This window comes from Ursus arctos, unplaced genomic scaffold, assembly GCF_023065955.2.
Source record: "Ursus arctos isolate Adak ecotype North America unplaced genomic scaffold, UrsArc2.0 scaffold_1, whole genome shotgun sequence".
In the NCBI taxonomy this organism is placed as follows: Eukaryota; Metazoa; Chordata; class Mammalia; order Carnivora; family Ursidae; genus Ursus; species Ursus arctos.
Genome location: NW_026622763.1, coordinates 83,256,801 through 83,284,131, shown reverse-complemented (window position 1 = coordinate 83,284,131; position 27,331 = coordinate 83,256,801). Strand labels below are relative to the sequence as shown.

Below are 27,331 nucleotides of genomic sequence, written 5' to 3'. Positions count from 1 at the left end.
ATAGACCTTTTTCTACCAGACTGCCAATCTTTAAAATTGAAATCCTTATCTAAATCAGGAAAAAAAAAAACTTGGAAATAAATAGCATTAGGCATTTCGCCCACATTAACTCTGCATATAGCAAAATTATCAAAATGTGGCCTAAGACAGGACAGGTACACTGGAGCGCCTTAGGCTCCAGGCAAGACCATGATAAGCACATTCCAAATGAAAACACTTTTGGATAATTATGAAATTTACCTTATCAAGGGAACACAATGGGCTTTCCAGAGTGAATAATGCAAGAGATTGCTTCTAAAAGACAACATTTTATTTAGGCCACTTTTCAAAGGAATAAAATGAAAACAAATGAAGCTGGAAAACCTGATCAAAAATCAACACCGAGGAAGAGCCGCACTATTGGGACAGCACCTTTTCTTACCCAGACGACACTTTCTAACAGATACGCACAGACAATCTATTTCTATCTCATGCTAGGTAGGCTCCTTTGTTGCAGCTCTCCATTTTTCCACTAATAAACAAAGGATGGGTTGTATTTTTTTCCACCTAGCCCTTTAACTTTGCAGCCAATCAAATCTTTCCTTCCTAGGCCAACAGTTAGTGGTGTGGTAACTTGGAATCCTTGATAGGATGTCCTAGATGGTGTTTGAGATTAAACAGCATCATCGTCCTACACCTTCTTCTGATTGTGTTTTGCTTCAAACAAAACTGAAATAAAATATGCTATCAGAAGGGACAGGAGAAGGATCAGGGTGACCTCAATGTGACTAGGGGACCCTACCTACATTAAAATCCCTCATGCAACGTATACACAATTTAGCACTCATTTGGGGGGCCCTAAGATGACTAAACTCTGAGAAGTTTTATTACTTAATCATATTCAATCAAACAAGAGTACATTATGAGAACTGTGACTAGTAGGAAGTGTTTCCAGAAATATTTTACCCATGACAAAACCAGCTCTATTCTTGGGTCTTCTGAACATTGCAACTGTTACAGCCTTCAGTTAACGGCAATAACTAATCTTGATTACTTATTAATCATCTAAAAATTGTCTCTTGCAACATTTCCTAAAGGTTCTAGCTATATCTGGGTAACTCTGGCTCAGAAATTAAGAAATACTATCCAAGAGTCTGTTTCATAGTCAACATTTCAAAAGTATTGCTTCAAGTTCAGAGGAAATAACAAATGTAGGAATTAAAATCAGAGAAGTCAAATATTTTTGTGAAAGAAAATTCAACAAACTTCCAATTTCTTTGAATCTTTTAATGAACTTTTCTAAGTGGACTTAATAATACATTTTTAACTTAGCACTCATGACAGTCTCCTGCTGAAATTCAGGGTAAACGTTACTTCATAAAGCATGATCTATTTTACTGCTATAAATACAAGCATATGGAATCCCTGCCCATTCATTTTCCCATCAAATAGATGTTCTGAACAGCTTCACTGTTTTGAGTATGGTTTGATAGTCTCAGAGGAGAGGAAGACGAGGGATGTTGTTTTTAAATACGGCACTTTGTTTAGTATCTTATTCCAACAGCAACCACATTTTAAACATTTCTAATGTAAAATACAGAGTTGACTAATGCACCACTACAGCTTCCACGAAAATTGACAGTAATGGAAGGAACCAAATATTTGCTTTCTTTCTCTAAAACCACTCAAAATCCCTTTAGAAAATTTTTTTGGGAAGATCTACAAACAGATTATGTTGGAATTTTGTGTTATAATGAATCAGCCCCTTTTCCACCATTTGAAGCACAATAAAATTAAGTTCTTAAAAAGCATCCAGGTAACCTTTTCCATATAATGTCAATGGGTAAAATATGCAATTAAGATCAGCTTGGCTTTGTTCACCATCAATTGTAAAGATGCATAAAACCTATGGTTCCCAGAGGGTCTGAAAGAGAAGCTAAGTAAACTAGAGCTGCTTTTAAAGTGTTTAACAAGGCAGAAACTGGAACGGATGTGCCACAAACCAGTACCCTTTACCGCAAAGCAATTGCTAAATTTTCTTGTAAAATAGCTATCAGCTGGCCTATTCAGCATCATCCCATTATAGCTAAAAAGAGCATCCAACTTGTGATTGTTACCATGAAAAGAGCAGGCAGTAGAATATACAGTAGCTACAAAGAAGAAAACAATACGCTTCAAGAAGTTTTCTGACAGATTTAAATCTACATCAGTTTCTCTGAAGATCTAAGAAATGTCTCTCTAAAAATTGTTTTTTCCAGACATCTAGTATGGTGATTTATTTATCAATAAACAATGTGTTTCTAGTTATCCTTTAAAGGTAGTTAAAATTGACTTTCAGGAATAATAACACAGTTCTAGAGAGGATTTCAATGAGCACTTGATTGATTTATGGAGGGTTATGGTGTGGAGAGTGAAGCCACCAGACTCAACTAATTTTTCTCTGCAGCCACCTGTGAGACCTGCCAGTCCACTCTGGAGAAAAGACTGATTTTCTCATTGGTCAAAGACAGGTGTGCAGACACCATCCATTCATTCAATAGCAATTTTCGTTAGCCAGTGATTGGTTTGGAGTGGGGAAATAACAAATAAAAGGGAAAATATTCTGAAGAGAGCCTTTTGTCCTAAATCAAAATACAAATCCTCAGGAGGAAAAAGCCTTTACCATTCTTTTTTCTGGCCTGGAATACTGATATAATACCTGAAGGTGTAGCAGCCACTTTGTGAGCATGAGGCAAAAAGTATGATCGAAAAGAAGTCAACATTATCAAGATGCAGAAAGATGTAAAAAGATATAAGGATACTAGGTATCTCATGATATCACTGAACAATTGATTGCATTTTGGCAGATAGATTTCTGTACTTGTGTCATTTCTATGACATCTGAAAATCTCTTCCCATATTTGCCAAAATGATTCATAAAGTTATGTGTGGATTCAGCCAAGAGCATAAACTCTGCTAACTAACTGTTTGGGGGGGGGGAAATATATATATATATATTATATATATATATATATATATATTATATATATATATATATGAAAAAAAAATATATATTATATATATATGAAATATATATATATATTATATATATATATGAAAAAAAATATATATGAAAGGAGATAGAAGGTCTGGTGTGTAGCAGAAAGAGGACAAATAAAAAAGTACAAAGCCTTTGTAGACAGATTGTCATCTTAATTGTCCCTCTAAGCACTGGTTAATTGTACCTAGATACAAATACAAGATTTGTGGAATTCTTCACTTTTCCTACAAAAGTTGAATAATTTGTCTCTTTTAGGGCTGTCTTACAGGTTTTTATTACAATAATGTACATTTAAGCTACTCACTCAGGAAATATTTTCCTACTGATGCCTGGATCCTGAAGTCTGATTGAGTGTGGGATGCTGAATAATTTACATGCATAGATGAACTGAAGCAATCAGGACATTTTGTGTCCAGATAATAAACAGCAGTCAATTTATTTCTGGTGTTTTATTGAGAAAAAGTACTATATAAAGCTTCACTGTTTGAGTAAAAAAAAATGGGAAAAGGAGAAGCCTTGTGTTGTTTCTTTCCTTTCTTGCATTTAAAGACTGTTGCACAATGAATATCATTTTTGGTAAAAAGACTGACTATACTCTAATATCAAAAATGTGAAAGAATTTTAGCCTTCAAGCACATTTACAAGTTTGTTTCCATGTGCTATGAAATCACATTTATTAATAATAATCATGGAAATTACAGCAACAACTAACCCTTATTTTAACTTCACTGTGTTCTTTTACATGGATTTCTCATTTAATCCTTACAAATTCTTAGAACCACTATGAGGTCAATGGTTTTATTTTCCTCATTTGACAGAGGAAACTCAAGCACAGAGAAGTTAAGAAACGTGTCCAAAGACACACAGCAAATAAGCTATAACAGCAGGAATCTGAACTCAGGTGAAGTGACTTCAGAACCCTCATCTTCATATGAAATGTGGCTATTTTTACTACCAACATCATTTTTTTTCTTCTTTAGAACTTTCAAGCTTTAAAATCTGCTGGCATTTTAAGCATTGCTATATATTCAATGTCATTATTTGAAGCTCATTTACCTTGAAAGTGGTGATGACTACAAAATTACAATGTGTAAGAAATTTAAAAACTGAGTAGGAGGGGGACTGGGGACTTTTACATTGGTGGAGAAAACATACTGTGTTTCATTCAAATGAATGTTTTGTTTTGTTTTTGTTTTGTTTTGTTTTGTTTTGTTTTGTTTTGTTTTGTTTTGTTTTGTTTTGTTTTGTGGGAAGTAGCTTTGCCTGCCAGATCAGGTGGGGAGAAGCAGAGTACCAGAACTTCCGAAGTTATTGCTCCAAATCCACCTTTGCTCAAGGGTCCTGCTTCTGGAAGCATCTCTTCACACAACCCCGGCACCAGCCAACACGAGTATTTAGAAAGAGAAGATGCAGTTATACCAGTTTATAGTGTAAAAGTATAAAAGTAAAACAAAACCACAACTTACAATATGTATAATTGGGTGATTTTTCCCAATTGGACAGATAAAGTGAGCATTTTAAATACTTTCTTTCCAAATATGTATCAAACTTTCCTTTGATTTCTTGTATTTATTGACTCGCTAGAAAGTCATAATATGTACTCCATCTTTGAAGTAGTTTTGTAGCAACTGAACTGTGTAAATTCATAATTTCATATTTTAGTCAATCTTCCCATGGTACTCAAAGACAAAACCAGTGAAAAATAAAGGGGAAAGAGTTTTGGTTACTTAATTCTTCTAAAATCTGGATTATATGGAGAATTGTTACATAACAATGTTACAAAAATGCCTTTTAATTTGGGCTAACTACATGGCTTTGGAAGCCAAGCATATCATATTCTATATCTCATTTTTAACAACGTAATGTCCTTTTGAGACTCAAATTTTGTCTTTCTTCTCTCCTAGGGGCAGGTCAACTAACTCTTATATGTGCCTGACACATTTCATACTGCCTTATTTACTTTTCACAGCCCGTCTTTCTGACTTACAGGTGAGGCAGCTGGGGCTCAAAAAGATGAAAAAATAATGGAAGCAGTGAGGGGGAGACACAACTGAAATTCAGCTTTGTCTGATTCCACAGACCAAGCTCTTTTCTCTGTGACAACATTGATAGACAGAACTACATAATCATTTGACTTTTCAGATATAGTATTAAAGATGTTCTCCCACACAAATAGATACATATATATCCATATGTATATATAAAGATAAACACATACATATATATTTAGCTGTGTAATTGAATATATATGTATACCAGTGTGTATATAACCATATGCACAGTACCTACATGCATGTTTATAAAGCTACACACACACACACACACAGACACACACACACACAGGTATATATGTAATATACAAACACCCATACACATGTGAAATGAACAGGACTATAAATTACTAAAAAAATTGCATAGCCTAAGTTAAACTTGTTAAATACCATCTTCTGTTACATGTAGATTTAGCTCAGTACTATTCACTTCCTCACATTCAACTGAAAACATAACTATTCAGTTTTATTTCCACAAAGAGTTTCTGAACTTCACCTACCTTCTTTTCTTTTTAATTAAGGGTTTAAATTACAACAAAACCAAAATACAAATGCAGCAGTTTGTGTGCTATAAACAAGCAATAAGGTAAGTTTTAATTTGATTTTTTTGAAGTCATCTTTTATTCTTACAAAAGAAAAGCCATGATCAATTTAAACAGAAAACAAACTCTCTGGTTAATAGGATATTTACTAATCATGTGACTTGACTAATAATGTTACAGTACACTCAGTCACATTGTATCCATAACATTGTTGTTACCAGGTCAACTGATTTTTATTCCAAGCTCTACACCATTAAATTTTTTTAAAAAATCAGCATTACAAAACACTAATTCCCTGCCTCTTGAATTTAACTAGGACTTGTTTCTCTGATTTAGAGACCCAATAGTGCAGGTTAGGTAACTTTACAAAAGTGGATGCCTTTCCAAAGGTGGATTTCATCTACAAGAGGATACTACAGGAAAGAATCTATTAAATCCTTAAGACATAGACAGATGGTAAAGTGTAAATTAAGGTTCAGCACATTGCAGGAAACTCACTACTTTCAGTAATTGGTAGAGTATAAATAACCTAATTTAAATGTGTAAAAAATCCAATCACTGCCAGATCACCCCACCCACCCAAAAAAGAAAACTCTTATCATTATCCCATAGCTGAAATCTTAAAAAATTAACAGCAGTGTTCTTCCTTAAAAAGTGGCAAAAATAGTTTGGATTCTATTTTATCTGCTACCATTTCTACTGCTCATGCTCTGATAGATATTTTAATGAGCAGTGAAATGGCCAGGAGAAGAATATTCCACTTTAACAAAGGCTGATGCAATTTAGACCCTACCTACTGAAGCCCTGAAAAATCAAGTACTTGCCACAATTGTATTTTATTTTTTAAAAGATTTTATTTATTTATTTGAGAGAGAGAGAGAAAGAGAGCACAAACAAGAAGGAGTGGCAGAGGGAGAGGGAGAAGCATACTCCCCATTGAGCGGGGAGCCCAACGTGGGGCTCCAACCCAGGACTCTGAGATCATGACCTGAGTCGAAGGCAGAGGCCCAACTCACTGAGCCACCCAGGCGCCCCGCCATAATTGTATTTTAATGCACACATTAAAAATATCGATGGTTTCCAATGCTGACTACATATAGAATTTAATCACATTTATTGGGTTTTAAATGAATCAGGAATCTCAGGGTTAGCAGTCCAGGAGAGTGATTTCACTCTTTAGTTTCTACCCAGCAATGCAAGGGTTTCTCAGGAAATAATAGCTAATATATATTAGTATTTACTGAGCATCAGGACTTTACATGGATTATCTCTTTTAATTCTAAAATAGAAAAAAAAAAAAAAAGCCTATGATGAAGTATCCCCATTTTATACAAGAGGAACTGTGGCTTCAGAGGTGAGTGACTTGCTCAAGGTTCTATCCTGCCGTGCGGGCCTGAGCAGTGATTTGGGACGATATGACCCATCAAGAGAAGCCAGAAACAGCCAGTTCCAAATGATAGACATAAAATAATAACTTAGTGATTTTAAAGCCCTTATGCTCCAATAAAACAAACAAACAAAACCACATATAATCCTCCCTTCCACAGTCAAGGGGAAAAACTGTTACTCTTGTTTCCCCACTGCCATAAAGATTCTTTCCAATGTCACTTTGTTATTCTTGTTATTGTCAAGATTATTTTGGTATTGCTGGGACAGAGGGAAAAGAAGAAAAAAGAAAAAAGAAAGAGAAAAAAGAAGGATTAAAAAAGGACACAAATGGAATGAAAGCTTTTAGGGAGGAAAGCCTCATATATTTATGACACAATTATTATTTTTTAAACAACTACAAAATAAAACTTGATACCACATTTTCATGCAGTTTTTAAGCCAAGATTTCAATGCTCTGTGCTCTACAGGAAATGTATTGAGAGAAAAAAATGTATCAGTCTTAACCACTTTTAAAATCTTTAAAATATGTGTGGCATCTAAAGAAACCTGAAATAATCCTAAAATATCGAAACAGATATAAAATGGCTTTAAATGTTTTCCAAATGTTATTTTACCCACGTTAGCTACCCATGGTAGCACTGATTAAGTACAAAAAACGGTTGTATTTTCTAAGCATATCTGTAAATACTATCCTCCATAAAATAATTTATATGTAAAGTTTATTCATATCTGTCCCCAAATAGGACTTGTCTCTTGAAATTTTATTTCATTAAATAATGACACATATATTACATTGTATCTTTATTTTTATTAGATATGTTTTTATTTATGGATTTTGAGACTTTATTTCAAAATATATGGCTAAAATATCAAACTATGCTCTTCCAAAATAATCCATCTAAACCAATCCGCCCTATGTTACAAGTTTCAGGTTTGCTTTTAAGAAGAAAGAGTTAATAAAGTGCAATATAGCAGTGCTTGGGTGGCTCAGTCTGTTAAGCATCTGCTTTAGGCTCAGGTCATGACCTCAGGGTTCTGGGATCAAGTCCCGCATTGGGCTCCCTGCTCAGCATGGATCCTGCTTCTCCTTCTCCCTCTGCTGCTTCCCTTGCTTGTGCTCTCTCTCTCTCAAGTAAATAAAGAAAATCTTTGGGGAAAAAAGTGCAATAAATATTACGGAAGGGTAAATTGAAATACGTTTGGCACTGGAATCACACAAACTTGGAAAGTTTCACGACTTAAAAATTCTATGTTCTTTGGCCAGTTGTTTAATCTCTCTGGCCCTCCACTGTCTTGTGTGGTAACTATACCACCTACCTTGCAGAACTGTAGAGAAAAAATGAGAGCATGTACAAAAAAGTACAGAGTCTCTGCCCAGAGACGTCAATCAATAAATGGTAGTTATGATAAATAATTGACTTCACAACTTTTATAAAGTACAGATTTCTGCTTAATATACTCTCTACCTTAATTAAGTTTCTTAAATTATAGAAAATCTTTATTCAAAATCCCCTCATACATTCTGAGTTAAAGATCAAGTGAAGCTTCACTTTTTTTTCAAGAAAAAATAGCATCCTCTATGCCAAATTTTAGGGCTGAAAACTTATATCCATATCCAAGTTCAATTAAATAATGAGTCACTAGAAGAAACAACACATTTTTCAATATAATTTGAATTAATTTATACCTGGGGAAGTTCATGTATAAACTAACAGGGCAACTAGAAGCATAATGAAGAAAACAATTCTAGTTGTTTCTGTACTGAGACTATATTTAGATAAAATGGTTAAATGAACCAAAACTCTCATGGAACTTCATAAAAAACAAATCGTATGATTTGCTAGATAATGCGTTTCAGAAACTAATTACAGGTGTGTGTATATTGTGTACTATTTCTGGAAGTATATTAGTTTTATCTCCTTGTATTTCAACGGCTTTGAGGGTAATGGCATTGTTTATGTGCCTGCACTACACCCCCACCATTTCTGAGCACAATATTGAGACACTAGCAGTCATTCTATTAGTATTTGTTGATTAGTTTGCAATTAAGCCAAGTCCTTTCAAAGGTCTGAATAACCTTGGTGTGATGCTAATACACCCTGGACTCACAGTGAAGACTCTAGCTGATACTCTTGAATATTTTACCTATTTCTTCCACCTGCCTCAGATTTAGCCTTCAATGCATTTTATGAGGAAACTGCATTACTGACTAATATGAGTTTAATTTCCTTTCCCTTCTGCTGCTCACAGAGGTATTAAGAAGCATTGAAATGATAATAACATCAACCATACTTGATGTTTGGCATCCCTGCCAAATACTCTGCATACGACTTTATCTCTAATCTCCAGGTAATATACAATAATGCAATAATGCAATAATAGATACCATGCTAGTATCTGGCTCAGCAAGGTTAGGTAACTTGTCCAAGGTCACAGTCAGGCAGATTCGAGTTGGTTCACCTCATCTGAGCATCATTACCGAATATTTTGATCACAAACACAGATCATCTCTGGCTGTGCCTTACACACAAATCTGTTGGCCAATTTTTGTTAAGGGCACTTTGGTATTTTGGATTTGTGCCTATGAATATTGTCTCCATTGAATACTTTACAAGTGGTTAATTCAATTTATGCAAAGATGAGATAAATGAGCCGCACTTCGAAAATAATGCTTAGAGGAGAGAAGGAAAACAACAGTGGAGTAGATCGATATTTTGGATTTATGACCTTTGTAGTGACCGATACTAGGTTGAACGAGCTGTTAGAGGATTTCCAACCATGACTGACATTTTTGCTATTTTAAATCACTGACTCACATGCCAACATGTGCTTCAAATCCTTTTTGGCAAAATAATTATAATGAAGTATCCTTAATGTTTGCTACTTTTTTTTTTTTTGAGCCAGTTGAAATAAAACACAATTCAATCCAAAAAATATAGACAAATCAGTGTGTCGGACCTATCTTCTGTGTATGTGGCTTTGGGTATAAACGGAACTGGTAATAAATTGGTTTGGGAGAAATGTGGTACACATTGGAAAAGATGAATGTAAATTCCCAGTATACTCTGTATTAAAATACATAGTAGGGGCGCCTGGGTGGCACAGCGGTTAAGCGTCTGCCTTCAGCTCAGGGCGTGATCCCGGCGTTCTGGGATCGAGCCCCGCATCAGGCTCCTCTGCTATGAGCCTGCTTCTTCCTCTCCCACTCCCCCTGCTTGTGTTCCCTCTCTCGCTGGCTGTCTCTCTCTCTGTCAAATAAATAAATAAAATCTTAAAAAAAAAATACATAGTAAATTTCCATATTATCCCCCTCTCCCTCTGTAGTTAATAAAAACACATTATGAAACTCAGATGCTGAAAAAACAAACATTTCTTTCCCAGAACAGGCCACATTAATTTAATCAATTCTATTGTTGAATACCCTAATGTGGGCTCAGTAAGAAGTTAACCAACCCTTAAATACGTGTTAAGAGTATGTAACAAAGAATATTGTTGTTAGTAAGTTAGTTATGGAAAAATAATCAGACCTTTCCTTCTTTAAGAACCAGGTACATTTCAATAGCTTAATTAATTTTTAACTCAAGACTACACCTGTAAAACTGGTTTTTCAACAAATTGTCAAAATGATACATTTTGTGTAGGATCCTGATGTTTAAAGCAGAGAGCAGTATCATTTTGGCGACTGATAAAACTCTTAAATTTTAGTTAAACTTCATGTTCATTTGACCTGCTGATCCTACAGGTGTCTAGGATCATTAATACTTTGGGGGTTACCATAAAATTAATGGATTACTTCTGTAATGAATGCCAAGTACAAAGACCAGAGTCAATATCTTATTTAGAATTAACTGAAAAATGTTTCTGTAATAGACGTCAATGTACTCAGTTTGTAATGAACTGTTGGGCCTAATTAATTCTATATTCATATTCATTCCTTCATGATTCATCCACTCATGTGATCTGATTTAAGGCATGAATCCGAATATCTGGACTAGCCATTTAAAGTAGCTAGGATCTTCTGCAGGAAAAAAAATTTAATATTCTTCACTCCAAGTATCTAAGGAAAACAACACATTGGCCCTTATGCTGAGATGCTCATTTGAATATTAAATATAGAAGAAATTTTGTGATTTTATTGTTCCCAAAGGACTCTTTTCCCTAAACAATATCCAAAAAATTTGTCTTAATTTTAGGACTAAAGACTTCATTGGTTGTCTTATTCTATGGTTTTGTGATCCTCATCATTGTTGTTGACTTGTTATGAAAAGAAATCACTTATTACTAATATAATTTAAGTCACTGAATATCATAATCTAATGCTTACATTTAATAATAAATGTCAAAAATTTTAAATTTAAAAATTTAACAACCTACTTTTCTGTGTCTGTAATGAGGAATAGTGCAAATTTGTTATTGACAAACTCAAGGAAGACATATTTGTTTACTTGCCCGAAACACACAAAGCTACATTAATTTAGAATAGTGGATTTGGCCCAGAATCTGTCACTGAGAGTGAGCTCAGAGAGTAAAAGAAATATGCAGTAACTATTTTCTGTGACTGTTGGCTTGAGGAAAAGTTAGAGAAAATTTTAAGGAAGAGATTTAAGATTTATGGCTAAATTTTGAGGATTTGCATTTATGTAATACATTCCTGGGTATTGTTTCCATTAAAAAATTAATAATTAATAGGAAGCTAAGGCACTTTACAAGATCGACATTAACTAAGCCCTTTTCATCCTCACGACATGCCAGTGAAGTGCATTTTCATGTTCATGTCATTGATAAAACTGATGTCTAGGGCTAGCAAGTATTAGTCTTAAATAAAGTGAAACAGATAATAAATTTCAGGGACACATCAAAAATTTTCTTTTTTTATGTTTAAAAAATTAAGGTTTTTAAAAATTTTTTTAAAAAAGATTTATTTGAGAGAGAGAGAGCGTGAGTGGGGAGAGGGGCAGAGGCAGAGAATCATAAGCAGACTCTGTGCTGACCGCGGAGCCCAATTCAGGGCTCAATCTCTTGACCCTGAGATCATGACCCTGAGATCATGACCTCAGCTGAAATCAGAGTCAGATGCTTAACTGACTGAGCCCCCAGGAGCCCTTTTTTATAAAGTTTTTATTTATATTCCAGTTAACATACAGTGTAATATTAGTTTCAGGTGTACAATATAGTAATTCAACACTTCCACACGTTGCCTGGTGCTCATCACAAGTGCGATCCTTCATTCTCATTAGGACACAAAAAATTTTCAAAATATATTTGCTCTTGATATCATCAGGTTACTATATTTACTATTTACTCTTGGGTCACTGTTGTTTGATCACATAGGGAAAAAACCCTACGCAACACAAGCCCTGTTGTGAGCTGCCTTCACAGTATGTGTATACATATTACTAAACATCCAAGGCAAACCCTGCTTTGGTGCACCCCGATAGAATGGAAATGGAAACAAAAGGTGAAGACAAAAACTTCATCCTGGATAGGCACAAATACATGTTTCTTCTGCCCAGTTCACTGCATAGACTTCTCCTGGGTTTATAAAATTATATCATATTTTAAAATTTCTCTAGATTAATAAGAAACTAAATTTATGCTCTGAAATAGCTTCATATTCTAAAAGTTAAGTACTGTCCTTAGGAAAATGTGCCTGAAGAATGCAATTTTAAGTCAATATATCAACAGTATTCACTGTCTTAACATTGCTTCATATTCCTTGAACAGGTATCAAAATATGATTCCAGAGCTATTAAAAAAGAGAAGGTCAACAATTTTGAAGGCATGAAATAATTCCCAGAGTTACTATTGTGAACCCAAGTATATTAGAATCAGAACCACCGTGTAGCTCAGCCAAAGATTTCAACTATATGGTGTCTATTCTAGAAGCTCTGAATCCATTCTAAATAATCAGTCTGAAGAGATCATTTCTAGCTAGAGCAAAAGCATTTAATGAGTTGGGAGTTGACGGACAGATCTAATATTTTCCCAATACAAGTTTATATCGTCAGTATTTAAATTTTTTTACAGGTACATAATTTGATTTCTAGTATATCTGAGTTTATGATTGGCCCTATAATTGCACATCAAATCACTTGGCTTTCCTGATGTCAGCTTAAACTCAAAATGCATCATATTGCTATATCCATTAAAGTCATTGGCAAAAAATACATAGATAGGTGGAGCAATAATACTAGGAAAATGGGACATCATTTTGCCTGTGTATTTTACATTTGCAGATGTCATAAATAACTGAGGTATACTTGAAAATACCTAGCCCAGTTTATGGCACAGATCAGGTGATTAACAAATGTTTAGGAGAATGATTTCAAAATTCAGCTGCCTCAGGGGTGCCTGGGTGGCTCAGTCGGTTAAGTGTCTGCCTTCAGTTCAGGTCATGATCCCAGGGTCCTCGGTTCGAGCCCTGGACTGGGCTCCCTGCTCAGAGAGGAGCCTCCTTCTCCCTCTCCCTCTGTGGCTCTCAAGCACAGGCTTGTGCTCTGTCTCTCTCTCAAATTAATAAATACAATCTTAAAAAAAAACAAACTCAGCTGCCTCAATCTGGAGGCTGAAATAAAAAGCAAAATAATTTAAATGTCAATTTATTAGAATTTATTTTCACCTATAACCTATCTCATTCTTTTTTTTAAAAAAAGATTTTATTTATTTATGTGATAGAGAGAGCACAAGCAGGAGGGAGAGGGAGAAGCAGGCTCCCCGCTGAGCAGGGAGCCCCACTGTAGGGGAAGAAGATCTTGAACCAAGCACACACAGCTGAAAAATGCATTTATGAAGGATGAAGAGGTGTTGAGGAGGGCATGGACATCTCTGAAGTAGTAAAGAGTGTTCCTGACACTTTCTTTGCAAGAACCAAGACCTGTCTGTGACACTGTAAAATTTAGGATACTAAATGCTCCTTGAAATTATATGGATATCCACGGAAGTTTTCAAGAGTAAATCAGGGGTCACATTTTGGTGGCATCGAGGGTGAAAATCCTCAGAGAAAAATATAATACAAGGAACAATTGGGTATATGTTACAACTTGGATGAACTTGGAAAATGTTATATTAAATGGAAGAAGTCGGTTATAAAACTCCACATATAATACGACTCCATTCATATGAAAATCCAGAATAGGGACACCTATAGAGACAGAAAGTAGATTAATGGCTGCTTAGGGCTGAGGGTAAAGTGTTCAGGATTTCTTTGTGATGTCATGAAAATGTTCTGAAGTTGACTGTGGTGATGGTTGCACATACCTGCCAATAAACTAAAAACCATTTTATTGTATACTTTAAATGAATGAAATGGATGGTATGTGAATTATATCCCCCCAAAAAAGCTATTTAAAAAAATAAAATGCTAGTATTCCATGCAACAAAATACATAAGTAATCTAGTCAATAAAATGCAAGACAGGGTTCATGACCTTTTGATCTCATGGACATTTCTACATGTCACCACAGAGTAGCTTTAACACTACTGTTATTTCAGAGCTTTACCACTACTATTATAACATTGTTATTTCAGAACACTACTTAAATACAGAATTGTGAGTCTTGTAGAATTTGTGGCAATTGAGAAAGATATTCTTGCTATATAATTCTATCTCCTATAAAATTGAGGTACAGCTAAAAAAAAAAATAAAATAAAGCTGATAGAATCCAGAAATCAGAAAGAATAAAAAGGCCAGGATATTTCAAAGTCAGGAGATAGTTTGAATATCTGACATATTTATAGATCAGGTTTTATAAAGTAGTTTGGAAGGGCCAACCAATGTTATCTTTGTACATTACTTCGAGGACCTGCAGAAAATACTGCCTCCCACTACACACATATGCAACAATTTTTTTCTAGTAGATTAGAATCCCACCATAAACCCCACACAAATGGCTAAATCATAGACCATGTGGTCACTAAGAGTAAGAACTCCGGAGTCAGACAATCCCTGGGTTGGAATTTCTATTCCTCTATTTATCCAAGTGGCCTAGGCAAAGCCATCAAAGTCATCAACGTCTCAAGGCCTCTGACTCCTTATCTGTAACATGGAGATCTTAATAGTGACCGACCTGTAAGGGCTCAATGAGATAACACCAGGACAGGAAATAGATCAGGCAGTGCTGGACAGATACTCAAGAAATGTTAGCTGTTATTGATGGCAAACAACAAAAGGTCTCACATCAGTTACTTGCAGGGCTCAGCAATAATCAAATCAGCCTATGCTCTAAGGTGGAGGTTCCACACATTTTGGCAGGTCATCTTGGTATTTTGCATAGCCCCTTGGGGCAGCCAGGTTACTGACTGGCCCTTTGGAACTCAGGTCTCTTGGGATCCCGTGGCTCCTTCTGCCAGCAGTCAGCTTCCATTCCCTCTAGCTGGACCAGGTCACTGCTTACAGCCTCCTTGTATTAGAATTCCTAGAAAGAATTTTGCTACCTGGGCCAGCTATCCTTACCCTGCCTCACCCCAGTTCTCTAAGGAATAGTCTTGACCTGTGAGCAACTCTCTGGTCCTCCCCTGGAGGGTGGCATTACACCAATTTTCCCAGCACAAACCAATTTAGATCCTTAGTGACCCCCTAGAATGACCAGAAACTTTTGTCTAATCTGAACTGGAAGCAAGCCCTGACAATGAATGCTTTGTTTTATAGGGCTGTATCCTATTAACAAAATAATTCCTCATGCCTTAGAAGTTTTTCATACAACAAAAGAAGACTAGAAGGAAATTTGCCAAAATGCATACTGTAGCAGCATCTGGGTGGTACAGTCATGGGCTCTCTGTTTCTTTCTGCTTCTTTATACTGTTCTGTACTTTTCTAAAATTTCCACAGTGAGAACAGGACAATTAGAAAACCAGAAAAAAATATTTAAAAATATATCTTGACTAGGGAGATGGGGGCAGTAGGAAAGAATAATGTGAAAGCAAAGTCGTACTTATTTTACAAGACTTGCTTTTGAAGTGGTAAAAACGGGGCATTGAGCACAGAAGGCAGTGTGGTGGGGCGCTTGGGTGGCGCAGACATTAAGCGTCTGCCTTCGGCTCAGGGCGTGATCCCGGCGTTCCGGGATCGAGCCCCACATCAGGCTCCTCTGCTGGAAGCCTGCTTCTTCCTCTCCCACTCCCCCTGCTTGTGTTCTCTCTCACTGGCTGCTTGTCTCTGTCAAATAAATAAATAAAATCTTAAAAAAAAAAAGGAGGCAGTGTGGAACTCTTGAATGGAAAAAAAAGATCTAAAAGGAAAAGTGGTGTGTGGTGGGCAGAGCTCAGCTACTTCATGAATTCTCCAGAGAGCAGGTTAAGTCTAGTCTGTAAGGTACATTAACTTACTGGTGAAAAAGTCTTCAAGCTTTTTGGTCAACTAAAACAACCAACCCACTGAGTCAAATGGCAAATGCAAACAGTCTGGAGGTTTAGTCCATGTCCATTTGTAACCCAGAATTCCAGGGCACCAGCTAAAACGAAGAGAGAAGATTTAGTGAAAAAGACTGAAGGTGGGCCATCTAAGCCCGGACAGTTCCAGATTTAAGAATCTGTGAGTTGGTGTTTGGGGGCCTCACAGCATGGTCTAGATGGTAGGCTCTGGATTGTCTCCACTTGGATCCAGGCCCAGTCAGTTATAATGTGCTGGACCATGGGTAAATTGTTTACCTTTACTAAATCTCAGTTAGGTCATCTTTAAACTGGGGATAATAATAATACCTAGTTCTTAGGGCTGTTACAAGGATTCAGTGAAACAACACATGGCAAGGGCTCAACACTCTGTAAAAATTAAGCATGATGATGTAGAAAATGATTATGCTTTATATAAGTAAACCCTAGATCTTATGAGAATTGAAGTCATATCTAGGGATTCTATTTTCCAAAGAGCCAAAGGAAGGAAACAATCAACATGGATATTTTACAAAGGAATGACATTGTTTAAAGACACTTTTTCTCAGTAAGATTTTTCCCTTAGGGACCTACAGTTGGTTGTCTAAGAATACCCTAATTTGGTTAATGACCAAAATTGTTTATACCTGGATTATTAAGCTCACTTATAAATTTAACATTTAAAACAGAAAAAGGAACTGACTGCAAAATTAGTTCAAACCAATGATCCATATACTGAAATTTTTATTATTCAAACTTATTCAAATTTTCTTAAAATTAAAAACTTTTATTATTCAAATTAATCAAGATAACTTAAATTTTTAAAACCACTTGAAACCATACTGACAAATTAGTCACATTAGTCAACCAATAAACATCTCAAGAGTATTGGAGCAAAATTTTATTCAATTTCTGTCTCAATATTCATAAGGCTAATATGCATAAATGTAGCAAACACACATTTAATTAATTTATAACTTATTTCACAAAAGCCTGTTTCAGACTCATAAAAAGACTGTTTGCATTTTCTTTTCTGTAGCACTCAAATATAATAACCACTAAACGGTACTAGACATGCCTTCTTAAATTAAATGGCTTTAAAAGCCATGCTATTAAATGATGAAAAAAACCCCAAACTTCAGGAGAGGAAGCGCAGATGTTTGGGGATACAGAATGTGGACAAAATTAACACACAACATGAAAAGACTCAGATGCAATAAGAACACAGAAACAAAGAAAAGGACATTGTCTTTTCTTTCCTATTAATCTGTTTCTCTCCTTTGTTTTTCTTTTCTTTTTTTTTTAAAGATTTTTATTTATTTGACAGAGAGAGAGACACAGTGGGAGAGGGAACACAAGCATGGGGAGTGAGAGAGGGAGAAGCAGGTTTCCCGCTGAGCGGGGAGCCAGATGCAGGGCTCGATCCCAGGACCCTGGGATCATGACCTGAGCCGAAGGTAGACCCTTAACGACTGAGCCACCCAGGCACCCCTCTCCTTTGTTTTTTCTTATGAAGAAAAGGAGTATTTTGAATTTCCCACTTATCACACCACCTAATTTGCTTAATAAAATTTTAGTCGTTACTAGGATTTGGTCAGAAATTAAACATAGCAAAGACACTAGCTAGCTTTGGACGATCAGCAAATGAAAGAAATAGTTCATGGCATCAGCAAAAATAGTGGATTTAGTATTTTATTCATTCAATCAGTAGCTACAGGTTATTACCCTTAATAAAGAGGATCTAAAGTTAGATGAAGCAAATTGAATACCATGCCAGCGACACCAAGGAGCTCCTGAGACACAGAAAAGTAATGAGGGAGACACATATTTTGTGATCACATGGATATGGATAAAAATCCAACTCCATTTTTTTATCATCTATGTGACCTTGAGCAAGTTAATTCTTCCTAATCCTCAGATCCTTCAACTACAAAAGAAAGGGAATTATTGTATGGTTTTAAGAAAACATTACTGAATGGTTATAACGAAAAAAAATGATAACATAAATCAGGAACCTAGCATACTACCTAGAACTTCATAAATGTTTGTTCTCTTATCAACACAAATTACTAAGATTTATGATTTAATTCAAGCTGAGAAAAAAGCTTAGTCTAATGAATAGCAGGCAACGTTAAGGTCTCAAATTACACAATTTGTAGAAGATATTTAATTTCCTCTCAATATTTGTCCTATAATCATGTAACCAATCAGTAAACGCTCACGGCAACTCTAATAATCTGCACTTCCTCCTCTGATTAACAAAATAAATAGAGCTAATTCCAGTGTGGCAGAGGCTACAAACTGTCCTCCATTACCCATTCTCTCCTTCCTCTTCAGCAAAAGAATCCTCAAATGTTAGTTGGGCACGTATTTATTCTGAATAAATGCCACATTTCATCTCAATAACAAGGTATGACCAATAACTAAGTTCTGGTCTCTGGGCATTTAGAACAAAAGGTGTGTTTGACTAGTAGGAAATATGCATACAAGGTAGGACCACACCCTTCTCCTGTTCTTTCCTCTTCCTACTCTCTGAGATCCCTGCGTGTCAGACAGGTGGGCACAGAAGCAGCCATCTTGGACACAAAATGGAAGTTGCATGTAGAGGATAGTAGGGTAAAAACAGGGAGGACATCTGAGTCTTGATGAAGATGGAGCACTATGCCAAACTTAGATTGGCTTAAGTTAACTATTATTTCAAATTTCAGACTTTAGTTAAGATAGCAATTTTAAAAACAATTTTAAACCAACTGACAAACATTTTTCAGTGTTTTTTTTTTTTTTATTCTCCCCTGGATCTAGTCAAAATTAAAAATACCTAAGAAAAACTCTGCTCTCAACACTCAGAATTGTTGGATTCATTTTCCTTCCACAGTCACTAATAGAAAAGAAAAAAGGAAGAAAACTTAGGCCATATGTAATCCTAACAAATTACTTCAGCAGTCCAGAAATGAGTAACTGGTTTAGGATAGACAAGAGTACAATTAAAGTTTATGGTTAAATGAGAAATAAATAGCTTTTAGGTACTTAGTGATACATACAAATTTGCTCAAAGTATTTATTGCTTCTCCCTGGAGCATTTTTCATCTTGCTGATACCCTTTGGGGGTTGATGAATCTGCTTGCCTCCTACTTATTTCAAATGGAATTCTACTTTTAGAGCAATTAAAAAAGGGATTTTAGGGGACTTTTTGTCATTATAAGACTGAATACACAAATAAATAACATTCCCGGTTATCGAGCCATATTTTCTTCTTGAAGAGCTGTTTTAATGGACTTAATGATAATGCGATATGATTTGCACAGATGTGTGCTTTTCCTCCCTCACGTCAGGCAATGCCCCTCATTCCATAAGTTCAAACACTACCTCTTCATCAGAACAATCGTTTGCTGAGAAGTTTGCCTACAATGCATTGACTACAAGTTGGTTTGAACTGAATGCTCTGCTAATTAGATATAATCATGATGACAACACAATTCCAGTTCTCCAAAACTTGCTTATTTCCCTTCAAAATGCAATGTCCTTATCGCTCTAATATTGCACCTTGACACCTGTTGCTGCTTCATCCACATCCCCCTTTCCTAACTACAGCCCTCCTTAGTTCTCATCTAGACCAAGAAAACTCCATTTTGAAGGACAAATAGCACCTCCTTATTCTTAGTTCAGACACAAAGATTATTAAGGAACCATAATTAATTGGTCTTTCTCATAAACAGAGGCTAGAGATGTGACTCTGCTTTTAAATGTGTAAAAATGTGATTAAGAAGAAATATGGATATACATTTCTGCAGGTCAGAAGATGACGTGAGTTCAGCTACCCCTCCAGTTCCTTTTTTGAGAGACAGCCCTAAATCCTGGTGCTCTTTTAGCCACAATGAGAAGGTCTGGGGGCTGGAAGCAAAGTATATTAATCATACTATAATCAAATTAAGAGTGAGATGTGGCATTTGAAATATCTTCCCATAGATGGTGGAAGCAGTTTTAGCCAAAAAATAGGAGTAATATTACAGTATTTTATAAATTAAAGCAGATTTTGCACACAAACACTTAAAAATGGGCAATCATTCCTGTCTTTCTCTAGAACAAACACATAGGATTTCTAAGGGAAAATGTATAATATCGGGTACTGTTTCTTGTTCTAAAATATTTTATTTATTTAAGATTTTATTTATTTATTTGAGAGAAAGAGAGAGAGAGAGCACAAGCAGGAGGTAGGGAGAGGAAGAAGCAGGTTTTCCACTGACCAGGGAGCCCCATGCAGGGCTTGATCCCAGGACCTCGGGATCATGACTAGAGCTGAAGGCAGATGCTTAATCAACTGAGCCACCCAGGCGCCCCTAAAATATTTTATTTTTTAGTTTTAGACCCAATCAGTTATTTTGAATATTTTCTCTGAAGAACAATGGCTCACCTCCAGCAGGTTCTGTGGTTGAGTTTACATAGGTCCTTTCAGGGGTGGGTTGGAGGATGGAGGAAGCAGACATAGAACAAGGGATTGGGAATTATAGTCAAGTCTTCTAGAAACTTGACTTTGAATATTTTCTGAAAAAAAGAAAAAAAGATAGCTTCCACAATGCAAAGTAAAATTCTACAAAGGCACATAATTTAAGAGATTCTGTCCAGCCTGCCCACAATCTAATAAATAAATTTTAAGCCCCTGTATTAATCTAGATAGAGAATTGAGTATAATGAGCCCTTGTTGGATCCCCTAAAGAAATGAAACCAGAGAAATTACAGGGTTTTTGGAAAGTTAAAAACAATGTCAGGGATGCAACCTGTGTCCTACGACTGACTGTCAAATGTTAGCATCAGAATCATATGGAGGGCTTGCTAAAACAGGTTGTTGGGCTGCATCCACGCATTTCTGATTCAATAGGTTCTGGGTGGGGTCCCAAAAAGAAATATGCATTTCCAATAAGTTCCCAGGTGATGCTGATGCTGCTGGTCTACGGAATACACTTTGAGAACCACTGTCTTATATGAAGGAAGAATATTAAGCAAGCCAAAGAGGGAGCTCAATCTTCACTTCACTTCACGTATGGTAACACACTAAGCACCTGAGAAAAATCTAGAAGAGATGGTTCCTTAATCAAGTGTGTCACCTCCAGTTATGGAATGAATAAGTCATGGGAATAAAAAGCACAGCATAAGGAATACAGTCTATGATCTTGTAATAGTGATGTAACGGGACAGATGGTAGCTGCACTTGCAGTGAACACAATATATAAACTTGTCAAATCACTAAGTTGTACACCTGAAACTAATGGAACATTGTGTGTCAACTATGCTCTAATTAAAAAAAAGAAAAAAGAAAAAATCGAGTATGTAACCTCATTGCAGTGAAGCAGGCTAGTAGTGACGATGGGTATTGTGGAAAGTGGAGAGAAAGAGCAGAGAGGGAGACAGCATACGTATGCAGGGCAAGAACAAAGACCAGTGGACATCAGTGGGTACATGGTAACAACAACTAGATTTCCTTATTCAACATATATTTAGTGCGCATCTACCATGTGATAAAAACTTGGCGGGTGTTAGGTATTCACCAGGGATCAAAAGAGAAAACGCTCCTGCTCTCATGAACATTCTAGTTAGAGGAAATAAATAATTACACAAATACATTAAAAAATATCAGATAGTTCTACAATATATAAGTGCTATGGAGAGAAAAATACAGGGTCAGGTAGGTTAGAGTTAAGTGTTCATTTTTCACCCAGGGCAATGTGGGAAGAATGCCTACCAGATATCAGACATAAGAGCTGCCACAAGAAACTTGAGACAATCCCAACCTGTAACTTTAGCAATGACTTATCCCCCAGATGCCAGGATTAGTATAAAGAACTCCAGATAGAGAGGGTGTAGAATTCATGGGCGCCCTCCAGCCTAGAGGTCTACTGCATTCATATATTCACAGATCTAGTTTAAGTAGGTCTGGAAGAGAAGAGAAAGTATTTGTTGGTTCTGTGGTCTTTCAGCTTTATAGATTCTGAACTATATCCCATCCACAGATGTGTTGTGGATGATAGGGCTTCGGAAAGAGGTTTGCACATTTTATATTCCAGGTCTGAAATGAAATTTTTCCAACATGCAATGACCAAGATCAGAAAATAGGAATACCGTTTGATTTAGTTACAGCTTTTATTACAGCAATACTTCTTTCACTTTTAGAATAGCAGAAAATAGTCAGGACTGAGGTCAGCCAATGCTTCTGAAAGGATCTAGCACAGCTAGTTCAATTAGGAGGTAAATTCTATGAATTCTATGGCAACTTCTTGGTTATTTTTCAACATATAATATAGACATAGAAGGACAGAAGGATTTGCTCCCAGGCAGAGTCCTCACCTTTTTAAATTTATATAAATGCTTACATCCTGAACTGCAAATGCTCATGTAGCTTATCCAAATAAATCTGGAGTGCTCTAAACACATACCACCCCCTACTCTGTACCCCCCCCAAAAAAAACCCAGAAAGAAACAAACCAAAAAAACAAAAGACTGAGAAAAGCCTCACTCACGCCAGTGCTTTTCTCCATGCACTCATATGTGGACACTTATCTGCATATTCTTTGAATTGCATTTCCCTCTACTTTGAAAATTCTCAGGCACTTGATGCAATAAGCTGTTTGTGTATTATTATTATATCTCTTAGTTTTCTGCATTCTCATGAGGTCACTTCCTAGACTCGTAGTTTCCTCTTTTAGACCACAGCTGCATCAAGCTGACTGCTGCCCTCAAGAGCATAGGACCCAGGAAAAAAGTGATCGGGCACTCCCCATCCACTGATGGTCAAGAATACCTTCTGAATTATCAGACTGCTTTTCAAAGTCTATGGTATGTTTAATTATGTGGACACCACCTCTGCATCAGTTTTGAAGCTTTGAAAATATCAAAATCATGACATGACATGGGAAGAATTCCATTTTGATGAAATGAAAAACACAAAAATTCTTCTACTCAGAAAAAAAATGTAATGGAGAAAATAAACGCAAAAATAGAATTGGCTAGAAGCCAGCAACCACGAGGAAAGAAATATTGCAGGAAATGGAACTAATCAGTTACTATAGTGAAGACTTTTTTTCCCCAGACTTTCTTTGGGAAGGAAAAAAAAAAAGAAATTGTAAATTAATATATAAACTAAGTTTGGACAAAGCTACATATGTAGTCTTGAAGTACACAGAATTCCATGTGAACATTTTTTGAAAGGACAGCAGAGTTTTTACTTAGTGGAATTTCCAAAGTTAATCTTCTTGAGATCATTCTGATAGCCTCGTCAAACATTAGTTAGAAAGGCTGAAGCTGCTGAGGTGTAGGGTATATATAATTATGCCATGATACCCTTTCCAAAGGCGTAATTATCTTGGTCCCTAACTCAAGTCACTCCAAGGGTCAGTCCATTCAGGAATGGACATGCTCAGCAACAGTCACTGCCTACAGATTAGCCTTCCATGAACTAACAGTTGTCCGCACGTTGGCAAATTTTATAATCTGAGGAAGTGTCTCCTTTGGGCTGTTCTCTCATCATAACTTCCTCATATCACTTGGTTGTTTTGGTATAAAATATACCAATTGTTTTTTAACTGTTTTACACATAAGAAATACCAATTCTAAATATGGATATGGAAAATTGGTATCTGTGTTTTTAAATATAGGTTTAGCAATAATTGTCCTTTATTTGGTAGGGATTTTTGGAAAACCGGTATCATCAAACCTGCCAAGTATTCTGTGATTCTAAGTTTAAAAAATTAGCTGCTTATTTACTTAAAGATATTTTTCAAAAGTCTGACAGCCTTTAGGCATTGCAGGAATGGTAGATTCAGGGCTGTGAAGAATGAAAAATAACCTTTCTTATATAATGTCCAATATCACATGTGAGTTTAGTGTGTGGTGTCAAGAAAAAAATGGTGTCCAGAAATTCAGACCTTGTCCTGACACCCAGGTTGATAACGATCACAGTATTAAAAAGCTGGGATATATAGACATTAGAAACCATATGGCTTATCTCCAGTTAACTTATATATAAGAAAACTCAGGTCCTGAGAGTCAAAGTTTGTTATTCCAGGTCATACAGCTGCTTAGCAGAAGAGGCAAGAGTCAAACCCAGCTTTCTGGATCCCCAGGGGCACTGATGGTCACGATCATGGGATAAGAGAACTCCAGTCAGGAACAGAACAACACAACAGGTAATGAACTGAAAAAAAATAATTGATATGGAACTGTTTTCACACCTTGTTTTAATCCACAGAAATTTATGCACAAATAAATTAATGAAGGTCTGGAGACATTTTATAACCAACATTTCACAATATTCAGGGAAAAGACATAAGGACGGAAAAAAAGAATGGCTAATGAAAAGGTTTCTGAATCAAAGTATTTTGTGGAATTTTTCCTTTACCGGCTTTCCTTGTATTTCACAAATATAAGACTGAAAATTGATGAAGATGTACGTCGTGCAAGACACTCTCCTCCCTACATTACATATGTCACCTCATTTATTTTCTTTGATTCCTATCATATCAATTTTTAATCTCAGTGTTTTGAGGCAATTAATACAGAAATTGTTGAATAGCTAGTAAGTGTTGGAACCTGCATCAGAAACATTTCTATATGGGGCGCCTGGGTGGCACAGCGGTTAAACGTCTGCCTTCGGCTCAGGGCGTGATCCTGGCGATCCGGGATCGAGCCCCACATCAGGCTCTTCCGCTATGAGCCTGCTTCTTCCTCTCCCACTCCCCCTGCTTGTGTTCCCTCTCTCGCTGGCTATCTCTATCTCTGTCGAATAAATAAATAAAATCTTTAAAAAAAAAAAGAAACATTTCTATATGATTCCACCATCTATATGTGTATCTAGTGAATTAAATCCCTTAACTCTTGAAGATTATCCCTCTGGCCCTGCCTACCTCCTTATTATTCTCTATTCAAATATATATTTCTTTAAAAAAAATTTCACTAAAGAAGTTCCTTCTGTTTATGGAAAAAACATATTTCTAAAATTAGACAGAAATAAGCATTAACGTTTATTCTAAATAGGAATAAATAAAAGAACCAGGACTTTCAAAATGAAAATCCTTATGTATTGAGCATCTAAAATGCCTTCTCGAGGTTGCCATGCCAACCATTCTAGGTACTAAAATAAGCTGTGAAACAACATTTACTCACACCACGTTATGTAGGCCTTTGATACGTTCAACTGTTTTAATAAGCCCAACTAAATTTTGCATCTTTAGCAAATGGGAGAAATAACACTGGCACAAATCATCAGGGAGGCAAGCAACATAGTTTTTGTGTTTTCTAAATGAGAGAAGCCTTGACAAACAGATTTAAAGGAGACTTTTCATTTCCGTTAACTTTCTTTTTATGTATTTCCATAGTTAGTCATCGCTTTTCAAAATAGAGTTTTATAAAGTTACGCTTAAGATATAAACAGCACTAGAAGTGCTTAACACTGAATCTGTAGGAAACAGATCTGAAAATGTAGGGCACCTCCATCCTTGATTCAGACCACCCGGCAAAAAAATAAATGAATAAAAAGCCAAATGGAGCTGAACAGGTCTGAGGATTCCTGCCATGCGGTTTGAAGAGATTTTGTCTCATTTACCATGCTCCGTAAGGGCTAATACACTGCAGGTTGACTGACTGCTGAGTATGACAGGGGCCTCCAGAGGAGAAGAAGGAGGGACTCCCAAAGGTCAGGAGGAGCAGGAAGGGGGATCTGGCAGGTAGACCCAGTAGACCCAGCCTCAACATGCAGAAGGCCCAGGAATACAGCAGCCCAGAGAGGGTGATTTGAAAGGGATACAGCAGATGACAGGGGCACACAAGGCAGTGGAAATAATAGCAACCAGCATAATCAACAGCTAATGGGTACAAAACCTCTATCTGGCAGGGTGCGAGTTTACAGCAAGAGGGTAATGACAAGGCATATATAGCCTCTGCCTTCAAGGAACTTAAAATCTAATTAATAAGAAAAATGAAGGTTGATTAAGCAACGCAAATAAAGTGAAGTGCCATGACAGACAAAAGTCAGCGTGTTCTAGGAACGCGTAGCTGAGACATCTGGCCCAGTGGAGGGAAGGCTTCTCTGAGAAACTGATATGTAAAAGTGTATCTCAACAGAAACATGGAGAATAAAGGGAGAGGAGGCAGCAAACTATTTACTGGAAGCAATTTCAGGTGAATGCAAATATCAGAATTTAATTTGTGCCTTACCAGCCTTTGCATAAGCATGCAATCTGTCACATCTAAACACCAGATTCAGGCATCCATAGATAAACAGGAAACGACAACAATAAATTCATTAGAGTCACCACTACTCTTATTACATCACCTGTAATTGTGGGCTGCACTGAATTGATATCTCTGGTTTATTGGTTTGTGTTTCCTGTCCATAAACTGTAATATGTCTGAGTGGAACACTTCTATTTCTGAGGGCATAGCATCAACTATTATTTTTCCCTGAATGAGGAAGATTTAAGATTTGACCAAAGGTGAGTAGGCAAAAACAAACTTCCAAGTAAGAGCTTTTAGAAAGACCCCAATTAATGACTCTGCTAATAACAATTTCCTGGATTCGAGGTTCAGGTCACAGCCCTCTAATTGGGAGAGACCTACAACTGTAAGTGTCCTATACATATTAATAATTTTGAAACTTATTTTATATATTGATTTAAACCCTCAGTCAGTGGGGTGACTGGGTGGCTCAGTCGGTTAAGCGTCTGCCTTCAGCACAAGTCATGATCCCAGGGTCCTGGGATCGAGTCCCGCATCAGGCTCCCTGCTCAGCGGGGAGTCTGCTTCTCCCTCTCACTCTCCCTCTGGGCTCTCTTTCTCTCTCTCAAATAAATAAATAAAAATCTTTAAAATAAGCCCTCAATCAGTGACTCCAAATCATAAAATACATTCACAGTACTTTCAAGTTATTTTGAAGAGGACTTGTCACAAACATTCCTTGAAACATCCTCTAAGACAAT

General features: G+C 36.4%; 1 protein-coding gene across 8 annotated transcripts in view; it reads right to left on the bottom strand.

Moving 5' to 3' along the window:
* Positions 1-27,331, bottom strand: part of MAP2 (microtubule associated protein 2) — a 279,848-nt gene that overhangs the window by 172,614 nt on the left and 79,903 nt on the right. The window lies entirely within an intron of this gene.